Here is a 14,408-nt window from a genome sequence, read left to right on the forward strand (position 1 = left end):
GAGATAAGGAAAGATTTCTTCACTCAAAGGATTGTGAATCTTTGAAATTCTCTATCTCAGACATTCCCTCACTGACTTTATTTAGGACTGAGACAAACAATGCCTGGCTTCTTGGAGAATTAAGGGATATGTGGGTAGGTGTGTGGTGGATAGTTGAAGCCCAAAATCTACTGTGATGCTATCAATGATGGAACCATCTTGACAGACCATATTGTCTCCTCCTGCTACTATCTCATGTTCTGGTGCAGTGCTGAGGTGATGCCTACATCAGAACAGAATCACAAACTATGTCTGAAGTCATAGAAGCCCTACAATGTGGAAGGAAGCCATGTGTCAGTGCTGAGTCAACTGGCTGAAGGGCCTCTTCTGCACTGTATGATTCACTCAGACCTGACGCTATGAAAGAGTATCTTCACCCAGGCCTTCCTTTCCACCCTATCCCTGTAACCCTGTGCATGGCCAATCAACTTAACCCGCACATCTTTGGAGTGTAGGAAGAAACCGGAGCACCTGGAAGAAACCCATGCAGACATGGGGAGAATGTGCAAACTCCAAACAGACAGGCACCCAAGGCCAGAATGGAATCTGGGTCCATGGTGCTCTGAGGAAACAGTGCTAATTACGGTGCTACCATGCTGCCCAAATTGGTCTCAACTGTATGCAGTTAAGAGTCTGGCACACATAAAAGTGACTTTCGCATAGATTAGCTTTCCTATCCTTTCTAGACTGTTGTCTAGAATTCTTTCTCTTCTTGAGGGGAGGCCAACTAAAGAATTGAATGTCTCTTTCCTCACTGTCCTGCCCAGAAAATGCAAGTCTATTTTGCATTGTAACCTTCTCAACTCAGGCCAAGGAAGCACACAAGAGATACCAAAAACTGAAAGGGTTTCCCGTCACACATTCCACCCTCTCGCCACCCCCCTACCACCCCCCAACATCTCCCCCCCACCCGCTCCGCACCCCCCAATGCCCCCAACTCCCTCCCACCCACCACCACCACCACTGCCACATTCCCACCCCAATAAATCTCCATTCATTGTTATACCTTCAGGGTTTTAATGCTGCCAAAAGAACTCAGAATCCAATCTCATGCCAGAAATCTCTAGAGAACAACCAGCAGCAGCCTCCTCTTTTCTTTCTTCCACCCGGAGACCACTTAAGGGCTACAATATGGATTAAGATTCACTTACTTTCTGGGCTGGAAATCTCCAACTTTGCCTACAGCTGGGATTCTCCAATCCCGCCGCAGTGAACTGAGATTTGGCCGCGCGCCAAATTCTCCATTATCGCTGGCAGCGGTAGTGGGGCATGCGAGACTGGAGGATTCTGGCCCTGATATCACAAGGAAAGAGAAAATCCTTAACATAATTAGGACGTTACAATACCCTTTCTGTCCAACATTTAGTTGAACTATAGCTAAAAGCAAATTACTGCGGATGCTGGAATCTGAAACCAAAAGAGAAAATGCTGGAAAATTTCAGCAAGTCTGGCAGTATCTGTAAGCAGAGAAAAGGAGCTGATGTTTCAAGTCCTGTTAACCCTTTGTCAAAACTCTGACAAATGGTTGTCTGGACTCGAAGTATCAGCTCTTTTCTCTCCTTACAGATGCTGCTGGACCTGCTGAGATTTTCCAGCATTTCCTCTTTTAGTTAAACTATAGCATGACTGGGGAATTATAATGTGGAACGTTCATTGTTTGTCGCAGCTATTGTGCTCACATTTTCCAAGCTTTAATGAATGCAGAGAGAAAAGTGGTCCAACATGATGTGCAATTGTAAACGAACACACACGTACTTTACACAAAGTACATGAATAAAGAAAATGGATTTTACAATAAGGTCTTACATTGGAGGGAGAGGAAGATTTTGTAGGGATGCTGTGATTGATTGCATTGAGAAGGGAAATCGATTGCTGCAGGTTAGCTTGGGGGAGAGTCAAAGGGAACGCATTCCTGAACCCACAAGCAGTGCTAGAAAAGCACTTAGCTCCTAGGCACAGGTATTCTTCCCTCTCTTTAGTTACCAACTTCTCAAGCCTTTAGAAACATACCCATTAAATTCAAAACACTTAAAATCTGAGGCACCCGACCTCATTTACGCATTAGAATGAATGACCTGCCTCTTAAGATCTACCCTAATTTGCCATGATTAAACCAGAAATAGATGTGTTTCACATTTTTAACGAGTTAATCCCTTTCTTTCCTGTCCTTCTGCCACCCAGTCACGGGTTTAAACCATCTCCTCCCAGCCAAGGGCTGCCTTAGCTTAAACCTCTGTGACTTGATGTGGTTGGATAGACCATTTACATGGATATGATGAACTTTTCTCCTTCACCCCCCAGCAACAGTGGCCCGGACAAGATGTAGCGAGATTTTGCAGAGCTGAAGAAAGAGTTTAAATTGAACTTCAGAGACAAATTTCAAATTGAAGACCATAGAAAATTCAAGTAATTGTGTAATCACACACCAGCCCAGGCTGCCACTGCAGTCAAAATGATGAGAGGCACTGACAGGGTGAATAATCAGAGCCTTTTTCCCAGGAGAGGAGTGTCAATTAAAAAGGGGGCACAGGTTCAGGAGGGGGAAAGTTTAAGGGAGATTTGTGGGGAAGTTTTTCATGCAGAAAGTGATGGGTGCCTGGAACGTGCTGCCAGAAAAGGTGGTGGAAGCAGGCACATTAGCAACATTTAAGAGGCATCTGGATGGATACATGAATAGAGAGGGAATAGGGGGATACGGACTGAATGAGAGCAGAATTTTTTTTAGTTTAGTTAGGGCATCATGATCGGTATGGGCTTGAAGGGCCAAAGAGCCTGTTCCAGTGCTGCACTTTTCATTGTTCTATTCTGAGCCTGAGGGGCCGGTTGTGGGTGAGTAGTAGGTTTCCTGCCATTTAAAATCCGGACATTTCAGAGATATGTATGAAGATATTCCCAAACTGGTGAGAAAATCAAATCATATTCATCCATTAGCTGACAGCTGATGCTAAAATACGGTGCGACAAACACATGAAGCACAGTCCAAAATGATAAAATTATAGGTCAACCTAAATCTAGCCACAAAAAGTTAATCCTACAATGCATTAGAGTGTCAACGCTTGAGGGAGAGGCCTAAAGAGCTAAGCTTGCCCTTTAATTTGATACATGTTGCCCTCCACAAGGGGCTGGTGATTCACATCCAGAGTTTTATCATGTGTGTAAAGCTTAGATGGAAAAAGGAACGAAGAGGTCAGCCCTTTGGGGCAGGGTCCTGGAGCTGTGGGAGATCGGGGTGGGTGGCGGGGATGTGGATTTGGGGTTTTCCTTCGACTGACATGGAGTTGTGTGGATTTAAAAACAAATTTCCTGCCAGAAGCTGATCCGATTGAAGGCTCTGCTATCTGTCAGATAGGGAGCACTGCAGAAAATGCTGCATTCAAGAATCAGTTAACGTTTTGGTTTATGGGAGTGGGGATTATGGGAATGACACATGGGGGCATAGGTCATGGTTTTGGGGGGGGTGGCAGTCAAGGATGATGGCAGGGATTGAAGATTGTAGGGGCTTGGTTAAGGAAGACTGGAGTGGATTGGACATTGGATAGTGGTGATGGGACTATGAATGGTGGATATAGCAGTTGAGGAGGAGTGGCACAGTGGCACAGTGGTTAGCACTGCCAGCTCACAGCGCCAGGGGCCCAGGTTCAATTCCTGACTCGGGCCACTGTCTGTGTGGAGTCTGCGCGTTCTCCCTGTGTCTGTGTGGGTTTTGTCCAGGTGCTCCAGTTTCCTCCCACAATCAAAAGATATGCAGGTTAGGATGTTTGGCAATGCTAAATTGACCCTTAGTGTCAGTGGGTTACAGGATAAATAAGTAGGGTTATGGGCCTGGGTGGGATTGTGGTCGGTGCAGACTTGATGGGCAAGATGACCTCCTTTTGCACTGTAGAGATTCTATGATTCAAAGGATATTGGAGGAAGACAGGATCAGGTTATTGAGTTGGAAGATTAGCCATGATCGTAAAGAATGATGGAGCAGGCTCGAAGGGCCTCCTCCTGCTCCTGTTTTCTAAGTTTCTATGTTTCTAAATCATGTCGATAGGAGGATGTTTACTGGATTAGCCTGTTAGCGTGGAGAAAATGCTCAGGTTCCTCCTGGCCCACCAGCTGTGCTGTAAATACACTTGGCTGATCCAGCCCTTCTCCTTACCGTTTACTTGTCAGGATTCCTGAGGCCCAGGATAAAAATAGAAACACTTTGTAAATGGAAAGTCTCCTTAAACATTGAACAACCAAACCATTTCCCAAGCACAGATCGGTTGTCTCTCAGTGCACCCCCTGTCAAAATCTGGAAAAGGTGTAGGGGCTGGTGTGTCACATTTTTGATATTTTAACTGTCCAATTGACCTAAGGCTACTGTTTTTGGGGTGTTAAAGTTACTCCCCACTGTTACTGAACATACGAAAAAAAGGATAGGCAATGGGCATCTGATGCATCAAGTCTGTCCCATCCCCAGTGGTGTAACCCATACACATCAATAGACCCATACCATATCCCTCTGCTCCTGGGAAAGATACTCGAGGCAGGGAGTGGAATTAGGCTAGATGGGCTCTTTGTTGGCCAGCACAGACAGGATGGGCTGAATGGCCTGCCTCAGTGCCGTAAATTTCTATTACAAGAACCCAATTTAGGCAAAATGAGTTAGAATGTGGAGCAACCATGAAATCAGCAGAGCAGACTCACGGAGCTGAATGACCTACCCCTGTTCCAATGTCAAAAGAAACTAGCACCAGCTGTGAATCATCTCAATAAACTAATAAACTTTTCTTTTAAATTCTTTAGGCGTTTTTTTTTATTTTTATGGCTTCGATTGGTTTTGTTGGTGAGCTGTTTATCCCGATATCTGGGACAGAATGTTTTCATTTGCCCAAATAAGTTCAAAGAACTAACAAAAAAAACTCCTCCTCAGTTTCCTTAAGTCACACATTTCATTACATGGCACTAAAATGAACAGAAGAACAACACGTGAGACTTTTATTCAGGGTTATTAAGTAAAAGGAAAGGAAGAAGGAAGTATTTCAGGATTTATGAAAATCAGCTTGTTGAGCTGAACTGCCTCTTGTAGAAAAGCAGCTTGTAAGTGTTGTGTTAAACTGTGACTATAATGGTCTCATATCATATGGAAGCTATCTTCAATTTAAAGACACGCTGATAATTGCCTCAATGACAGTTTGTTGTTTAGCTTCACAATTTGCCAACATGTGTCTGAACAACTGATAGAGGCTGTTGTTAACCAGCTTGTCCCTCACTCAGACATCCAGTAAAAACTAAAACTAACTCCATCAGTTTCAGTTGGAAAGTATTTGTTGTGACTGGCATTGATTTGTAAACCCTTAGCTAAAAATCTAACCGCGATCTATGCCCCCAGTAAACTTTACACAAAAAGTTTCTCACAAGACTGCACGTTTGTACAGTTTATTTTCAGGCTGCCAGTTCAACTTTTCAGTTTATTTATTAGTAGGCTTACGTTAACACTGCAATGAAGTTACTGTGAAAATCCCCTAGTCCCCACATTCCTGCGCCTGTTCGGGGTACACCGAGGGAAAACTTAGCCTGGCCAATGCACGTAACCAGCATGTCTTTCGGACCTTGGGAGGAAACTGGAACACTCTGAGGAAACCCATGCAAACACGGGGATAACGTTCAGATTCCACACAGACAGTGACCCAAGCTGGGAATCGAACCCACATTCCTAGCGCTGTAAGGCAGCTGTGCTAACCACTGTGCCACCCCACAGTCAATCGAGCGAATAAAAATGTGCTACATTATTATAAATGCAAAATACTGCTGATGTGGCTCTGACAAAGAATCATCCAGACTCAAAACGTTGGTTCTATTCTCTCTCCACGGACGCTATCAGACCTGCTGAGATTTTCCAGCATTTTTCACTCTTTGTGTTATATTATTGCCTTGTTTAGATCGTAACTCAACAAATCCTCCACAAATCCTTCAACTCAGAGGGCATCTCTCCCTCAACTACAAAGACCTTTCAGCCTGAAAAGTGGAAGAAGAAAAAGAAACATCACAACTGAACGAACAACAATATTTTCCTCCCAGAAATAAATGATCTTCACTCACTGCAACAAATCACTAGCAAACTAACCAGACTGACCAGGCACAGTACAACATTCACCACAGAAAAAGATGAATGAAGCCATGTATGCTGCCAGCAACAGTCACTGTTTCACCATCAAGACCATATACTTTTACAGCTTTCCATTCTCCATATATTCAGCATGTCCACTACAACTCTTACCAATTTTTACAGATACATCATAGAAAGCACTTTTTCTGATCATATCACAGTTTGATATGGCTCCTGCTCTGCCCAAGACTGCAAGAAACTACAAAAGGTCATGAATGTAGCCCAGTCCAGCCTCCCATCCATTGACTCCGCCTACACTTCCGGCTGCCTTAAAAAAGCAGCCAACATAATCAAGGACCCCATGCACCCTGGACATATTATCTTCCACCTTCTTCCTTCGGGAAAAAAATACAAAATTCTGAGATCATGTACCAACAGACTCAAGAACAACTTCTTCCCTACTGCCATCAGACTTCTGAATTGTCCTATCATATATATAAAGCTGACATTTCTCTACACCTTAGCTGTGACTGTAACACTCCAATGTACATCTTCCCCTTTCCTTCTCCTCAGTACTCTATGTTTTACCTGTACAGCGCGCAAGAAACAATACTTTTCTATGTATCCCAGTAATGCAACAATAGTAAATCAAATATATATGTTTCTACACTACAGGGATTGCAGTGGTTCAAGAAGGTAGCTCACAGCTATCTTCTCAAGGGCATTTACAGATGGACAATGAATGCTGTCCTGAGCCAGAGATGCCAAATCAATGCATTTTTAACGACTTTCCCAAATGAACAGGAAATGTATTGTGACGGGGAGAACAAGATCTCCAGAGCACCTCTAACTCCAATATTAAAAACTTGAAGGACAGAGTAAGTACGAAATGCAGCCCAGTCTATAATGCAAACCAGCCTCCCATCCATTGACTCTGTCTACACTTCCTGCTGCCTCAGGAAAGCAGCCAGCGTAATCAAGGACCCCAAGCACTCCGGATATACTCACTTCCACCTTCTTCCATCGGGAAAAAGGTACAAAATTCTGAGATCGTGTACTTCTGAATTATCCTATCATATATGTCTAATGTTGCAATATTTTCTTAGTTTCAAAGACTTCATCTCCCCCTTCACCTTTCTTTATTCTTTTTATTCCAGGCTGACAGCTGGGCAAAAAATCCTTACCTAACAAACAGGAGGCTATTGTGGTCCATTGTTGGCCCTCTGAAAGCTACTGGCATTTACTACCAAATAAACCTGTTGGACTTTAACCTGGTGTTGCGAGACTTCTTACTATGAAGCACTAGCCCAGAATGTCACAGCTTTGAAAGTTGCAGTTTTAGCCTTTCCTGGGATAACAATTTCAGTGACAGGAGGAGAAATAGAAAAAGGTAAAATGACACTTCTTTTTTAAAAAAAGCTCCAAATAAAAATTCTTCAACCCTTCACAAATTCATCACAATCTATTATGATAATATGTAGAGTGCCATTGCACATTTCTGGTTTCCATATTATGAAAAAAGGCATTGCAGAAATTGTACAGTACAATATCAAAATTGAGAGAAGCTCTGGTGATTGAAGAAGGCAACAGAAGGTCAGTGATTGCGTGCTGCAGGCTGTTGGAGGAAAGGTATTCTTCTGGAGCAGTAGCATTCTGCTCACTGCAGCTGAAGAGCTGAAGCTGTGCTTGTGAGTTAACGCCTAGGCGCAGGTTCAGGAATCCAGGGTAACAGGCTCTCGGGAGATGAGTGTGAAACACTGTGAGGTGGGCCATTGTTGAGGTGCCCGAACTGGAATAACTTTTGGAGAGAGTTCCAAGATTAGACTGAACTCCTTTGTGAGAAAGACAAGAGTTTCAATGAGATTAGTTGACTCATAGCAGGGGGGAGATTTCCTGTCCCACCCACCTCAGGAATTACAGCAGATGGGGAGGTGGGCGGGGTGGACTATGCAAATGTTCATTGACCTTGAGAGCAGGATTTCTGGTTTGGGGCGAGCGTGTCCGTGGTGTCTACTGACATCTGGATATATTGTTGAGAAATCTATGGAATCGGTCTTGGTCACTGATTGTGCAGCGTGATGTGTTCAGCCTCAGTTTACCTGTTAATTTACATTTACCTCATATTAATCCAGAATGTTACTGGCGGAAGATAGATCCTGTAAATTGCTTTATCTTTCTGATCTTAGATAGTAAAGTTTACTTTTGTTTGTTCGAAACCCGGCTTCATTCACAGAGCAAGTGTCTTAACTCTCAAACTTTGTCTACTTTAAACAAAAAGTTACTGGTTCCCGAACCAGATTTTAATGAAAACCTAGAGAGCTGGTCCAGGTTCACTGAATTAGCTGAAGACTGACATCTGTGGTGCCGGGGACTGAGGGGGAGACAAAGATCATCCACTTGAGAGTTCTGGCTGAAGATGGATTCCAGTTTTGTCCTTTTTACTCTCATACTGATCTGCTCTACCACTGAACCGCGTTGATTTGGTTTCCTCCTTCTGTTAGTTGCTTCCTTGTGCAGCGACATTCATGACTAGATGTGGCAGGAGTTCAGAGCTTTGAACCAATTCAGGGATGCTGCTTATTCTGTTTAACACGCATGTAGTCCTATGTTGTAGTTTCAGCAGTTTAGCACCTCAAATTTACATATACCTGGCGCTGCTCCTGACCTGCTCTCCTGCACTCCTCATTAAACCAGGATTGGTCTGATAAAAATAACAGACTAAAGAATACGCCAGGCCAAGAGATTACAGTCCTGTTGCCGCTAATGCCTTGTACAGGTCACAGATAGTGAGGACGGAATTCTCTCCAGCACCCATCGGCAGGTTCAATGGAGTATCAAGAGGGAGGAATTCAGCAGAAGGACCTAAATTTAGTTTTATGTTGGAGTGAATCGACCACAGGTTCTTCTGTTGGTGGGCGCCATGATGAACTGGGAAATCCGCTGGAGGGCAGATTGCATTCCACCAGACATAGCTCTGACCACCCACTCTCAATTCTCTGCAGTGCCAATGGAAAGACATGCCAGTGCATAAACATGTTTGGCGTGTCAGTGTTGGGACTCACTTTGGAAGTGCTTGGGGCTGTCTTCGGCATTCAGGAGGGAGGCCAACAGCAACCCTGGACTCTGGAACACAACAGCAGTGGGCAGGGGAAACATCTGCAGGTGGACTTTCCAGATTTGGTGTCCTGGAGGGGGTCTATCTTCCAACCTCAGAATGTTCCTGGAGATCCATCTCCATTTCTCAGGATTTTCAAGTGCACCCAGAGACCCATCTTCCATTTCAGAAGGACCACCTTCTTTCTGCAATAGTGGATGAGTGATGTTGGGTGCCTTTTCAATATGGCACCCAGATAGGACATCGGACAACACGCTATCAAGCTTTCCCCACCAAGGAATACACTCAATTACATAATTAATGAAGTCAGGGCCAGAGATGCCAAATCAATGCATTTTTAACGACTTTCCCAAATGAACAGGAAATGTATTGTGACGGGGAGAACAAGATCTCCAGAGCACCTCTAACTCCAATACTAAAAACTTGAAGGACGCAGTAAGTACGAAATGCAGCCCAGTCTATAATGCAAACCAGCCTCCCATCCATTGACTATGTCTACACTTCCTGCTGCCTCGGGAAAGCAGCCAGCATAATCAAGGACCCCAAGCACTCCAGATATACTCACTTCCACCTTCTTCCATCGGGAAAAAGGTACAAAATTCTGAGATCGTGTACTTCTGAATTATCCTATCATATATGTCTAATGTTGCAATATTTTCTTAGTTTCAAAGACTTCATCTCCGCCTTCACCTTTCTTTATTCTTTTTATTCCAGGCTGACAGCTGGGCATAAAAACCTTACCTAACAAACAGGAGGCTATTGTGGTCCATTGTTGGCCCTCTGAAAGCTACTGGCGTTTACTACCAAATAAACCTGATGGACTTTAACCTGGTGTTGCGAGACTTCTTACTATGAAGCACTAGCCCAGAGTGTCACAGCTTTGAAAGTTGCAGTTTTAGCCTTTCCTGGGATAACAATTTCAGTGACAGGAGGAGAAATAGAAAAAGGTAAAATGACACTTCTTTTTTAAAAAAAGCTCCAAATCAAAACTCTTCAACCCTTCACAAATTCATCACAATCTATTATGATAATATGTAGAGTGCCATTGCACATTTCTGGTTTCCATATTATGAAAAAAGTTTGGCTTGTTTTCCCACCAGCCTCCACAGCAGAAAACATTCCATTTTCCCACCCCTGCCATGGGATCGAATCCCGTGTGAAAGAATTCCGCCCACAGTTTAAAGCCACCAGATCTGTTCAGTAACGTGATAATACCACACATAGAATGTAGCGTAGCTTCAGTGTGAGGATGGGACTTCCATGAGAACAATGTGGTGGTCACATCTATTACATCAGTGGTAGGGAAATTATTGGGGAGAATCTCTTGAGATATGATTTACTCCTACTTGGAAATAAGTGGACGTATTAGTGAGAGGCAACATGGTTTTTTGAAGGGGAGCTCATGTCTCATTAACTTGATCGAGTTTTTCGAGGAAGTGACGAAGATGATTGATGAGGGTAGGGCAGTGGATGTTATCTGCATGGACTTCAGTAAGGCCTTTGACAAGGTCCTCATGGTAGACTGGTACAGAAGTGAAGTCGCACAGGATCAGAGGTGAGCTGGCAAGGTGGATACAGAACTGGTTCTGTCATAGAAGACAGAGGGTAGCATTGGAGACGTAACTGGTTTAATTAGTATGTTTGGGGATGACACAAAGATTGGTAGATTTGCCGAAAGTGATGAGGACCATCAGAGGATACAGCAGGATATAAATTGATTGGAGACTTGGGCGGAGAGATGGCGGATGGAGTTTAATCTGGACAAATGGAGGTAATGCATTTTGGAAGGCTTAGTACAGATAGGAAATATGCAGTAAATGCCAGAACCCTTAAGAATATTGATAGGCAGAGGGATCTGGGTGTACAGATACACACATCACTGAAAGTGGCAATGCACGTGAAGAAGATAGTCAAGAATGCTTGCCTTCATCGATTGGGGCATTGTATTTAAAAATTGGCAAGTCATATTGCAACTTTATAGAAACTTAGTTAGGCCGCACTTGGAATATAGTGTTCAATTCTGGTTGTCACACTACCAGAAGGTTGTGGAGGTTTTGGAAAGAGTACAGAAAAGATTTATCAGGATGTTGCCTGGTATGGAGGACATTAGCTATGAGGAGAGGTTGGAGAAATTTGGTTTGTTCTCACAGAAAAGACAGAAGTTAAGGGGAAACCTGATAGAAGTCTACAATATTATGAGGGGCATGGATGGAGTGGATAGTCAGAAGCTTTTTCCCAGGATGGAAGAGTCAATTACTCAGGGGCATAGGTTTAAAATGTGAGGGACAAGATTTAAAGGAGATGTACGAGGCAAGTTTTTTACACAGTGGGTGGTGGGTGCCGGAACTCGTGCTAGGGGAAGTAGTGGAAGCAGATACGATAGTGACTTTTAAGAGGAGTCTTGAGAAATACATTAATAGGATAGGAATGGAGGGATATGGTCCCCGGAAAGGTAGGGGGTTTTAGTTAAGTCAGGTAACATGGTTGTTCCAGGCTTGGAGTGCTGAAGGGCCTGTTCCTGTGCTGTAATTTTCTTTGTTTGTTCTTTATTGATAACATCACTGGAAGATGCATGTTCAGCAGATAGGTTCACAAGGGCAAGGTCAAATAGATACCCCTTATTTTGGTTTCTTTCTTCAGGAGCAGCATGCTTGCACAGCGGTTAGCACTGCAGCCTCACACTGCCAGGGATTCAGGTTCAATTTCAGCCTTGGGTGATTGTGTGGAGTTTGTACATTCTCCCCGTGTCTGTGTGGGTTTCCTCTGGTTGCTCCGGTTTCCTCCAAAGATGCGCAGGTTAGGTGAATTGGCCATGCTAAATTGCCCCTTGGTGTCCCAGGTCGTGTAGGTTAGGGGGATTAGTGGGATAAATACATGGGGCTATGGGGATAGGGTCTGGATGGGATGCCCTGTTGGAGAGTCAGTGTAGACTCGATGGGCTGAATGGGCTCCTTCTACAAATTAGTAGCTATGTTTCTTACAATACAACAGTGACAACACTTCATAGAATCCCTACAGTGCAGAAGACCATTCAGCCCATTAAGTGTGCACCAACTCCACAAAAGAATATCTTACCCAGGCCCACCCCTCCATCCTATCCCCATAACCCTACACATTTACCATGGCCAATGCGCTTAATCTACACATCTTTGGACGGATCCCTAGAGCAATGAGGCCACCCTTCAAGAAATATTTAATTGACTGTAAAGCACATTGGGACATCCCAAGGTCATATATGGTGTTATAGAAATGCAAGTTCTTTCTTTACTGGTGGAAGGTAGGGCAACGCTTAAAATAGTACGAGTGGGGGGAGCAAAAATGTTAAATGAGCTCTATCTGCTAAACATCTGGTGATAAAAGTAGGGAGCTGGATTGTAAAGTGGAAAACATGGCAAAGAGAATGCATAATAAAAACGTTAGAATTTAGGAGAGAAGAAAAAGAGAATGCTTGGAGCCGGCAGGCAATAAAAATAATGGATATTGCTTTCGCCTGGAAAAGGTTACTGAGGGACAAAAACGTTCTCGCAGAGACAAAACTCGAGATGTCCAGGACAGAGGAATTTCACAAAGCTCCACTTCATGGCTGGTTAATACACTGCCTTGGCTACAACGAGTTCACTGAAAAGACAATGGAACAGGCACAGGCATGCTTAAAAAAAACACAAGAAACTTGCAAGTAAAATTCCCCTCTTTTTAATATTCATTAATTTAACCTCCATTAAAAAAAAGTCTAAGAAAGTGAGACACATTAACAAAATTAAAAGCAAAAACCTGAGCATTCAGCATCCAGCATAAGTTGATCATATTAAAAGAAGCTGATAGCTGAGATGACTCGAGGCAATACAGCAATTTTCACAAAACAAAGACGCTGTGTAGTTACCCGGACTGTACTGATAATGTTTAGGCTCACACTGCTTTAACAGGCAGTGCAAGTGTACCAGTATGATTACAATTAATGCCTTAGTCGGACTGAACTGTTTCACTGCATATTTCAGTTTGGGACAGTTTCCCCAATCTTCTTACCTTCTGTAATCCTTCACTTTTACCTCTCAGCAGTTTGTTAAACTATTTGGAGCTCACGCCATCAGGAATTCCAGACCAGGCTCCTTAACATCCAACGCTTCCCCAAACCACTTACAGCTTAGCGATGGTGGGAAAGCTGCCTTCTAATAAGTGCTTATAAACGTGTCTCTACATCAGTGGCAGTGGGCTAAGCAATGAATTGTCTCCTGAGTGTCCCAAGGCCTCGATAGTGGCGGAGACGGATAAGGACTGCTCATAACTACAGAATGTGTCAGCTCGGGATGAGTTTACACCAGTAACTGGGGCCCCCCTTTCTGTGAATTTGTCTGAATGCGAGACTGGACTGCAGCAATTAAGAGGCAGATAAATCCTGTCATGGATAAATGGGATCTGGATCATTTTCCCCTAGTTGTCCTTAGCTACTTTGACAAGGAAAGCACCTTATACTGGCGGATGGATTTCAGCTTGTTTTGGTTAATGACTGTGGTTGGAAAGATGCCTCGAGATTTGACCAGGATCTGATCATAAAAATTTTTCACAGAACTCTGATAGAGTTCCGAACTGTATTTCACTTTGTCTAAAGTAATACTCTCAACGGTAATGAGTGGAATGCAGAGCTTCAACCTTGTAGCAGTTGCAGGCTGGTTAGACAGCAGACAGAGAGCATTTCTCTGTTGGAAACCATGGCAAGCCATGGGGTGAATGTTACGAATTACCCTTCAGCAGCACAGCTGGAGGGTGGACCCATAACTTAGGCACCGTGCCATCAGCAATGTGTCCTCTGCCAGCCTGCCCACCCCTGCCACCAGTGCAATTTGATGAGCAACAGTTTGGTGGGTTTCCTGCCCAGGGCCCGATTAAGGTCTTTAAGTGGGCAAATATTGTCAAATTAATGGTATGATCCTTCTGCCGTTCTTACTTAATGGGTGGTGGGAGAGGCCCTTATGCCAATTAGAGACCCCTCCCCATAGTTTTGACTTCCCACATCTACACTCCCCATCCTGCCCAAGATAACCCTTCCCCATCAACTCCCTCTCAGAGGCCAATTAGCCTGCCCCAAGTTTGATCCTGGACATACCTGGCTATCCAAGTCCATCACTGAGGACTTTCTTCTTGATCTACCTGCAGAACCAGTAGTGGCCACTGCTCCAG

General features: G+C 43.9%; 1 protein-coding gene across 1 annotated transcript in view; it reads right to left on the bottom strand.

The window, feature by feature from the left end:
* The window catches only part of LOC145359066 (gap junction gamma-1 protein-like), a 59,001-nt gene extending 45,478 nt beyond the window's left edge, over positions 1–13,523 (bottom strand). Inside the window, exon 1 of the mRNA XM_080213439.1 lies at positions 13,257–13,523. The gene's annotated coding sequence lies outside the window, so the exon portion shown is untranslated. The remainder of the gene's footprint in view (positions 1–13,256) is intronic.
* Positions 13,524–14,408: the final 885 nt, after the last annotated feature.

The sequence above is a fragment of the Carcharhinus amblyrhynchos genome, chromosome 27, assembly GCF_965287045.1.
Source record: "Carcharhinus amblyrhynchos chromosome 27, sCarAmb.v2.hapA, whole genome shotgun sequence".
Classification (NCBI taxonomy): Eukaryota; Metazoa; Chordata; class Chondrichthyes; order Carcharhiniformes; family Carcharhinidae; genus Carcharhinus; species Carcharhinus amblyrhynchos.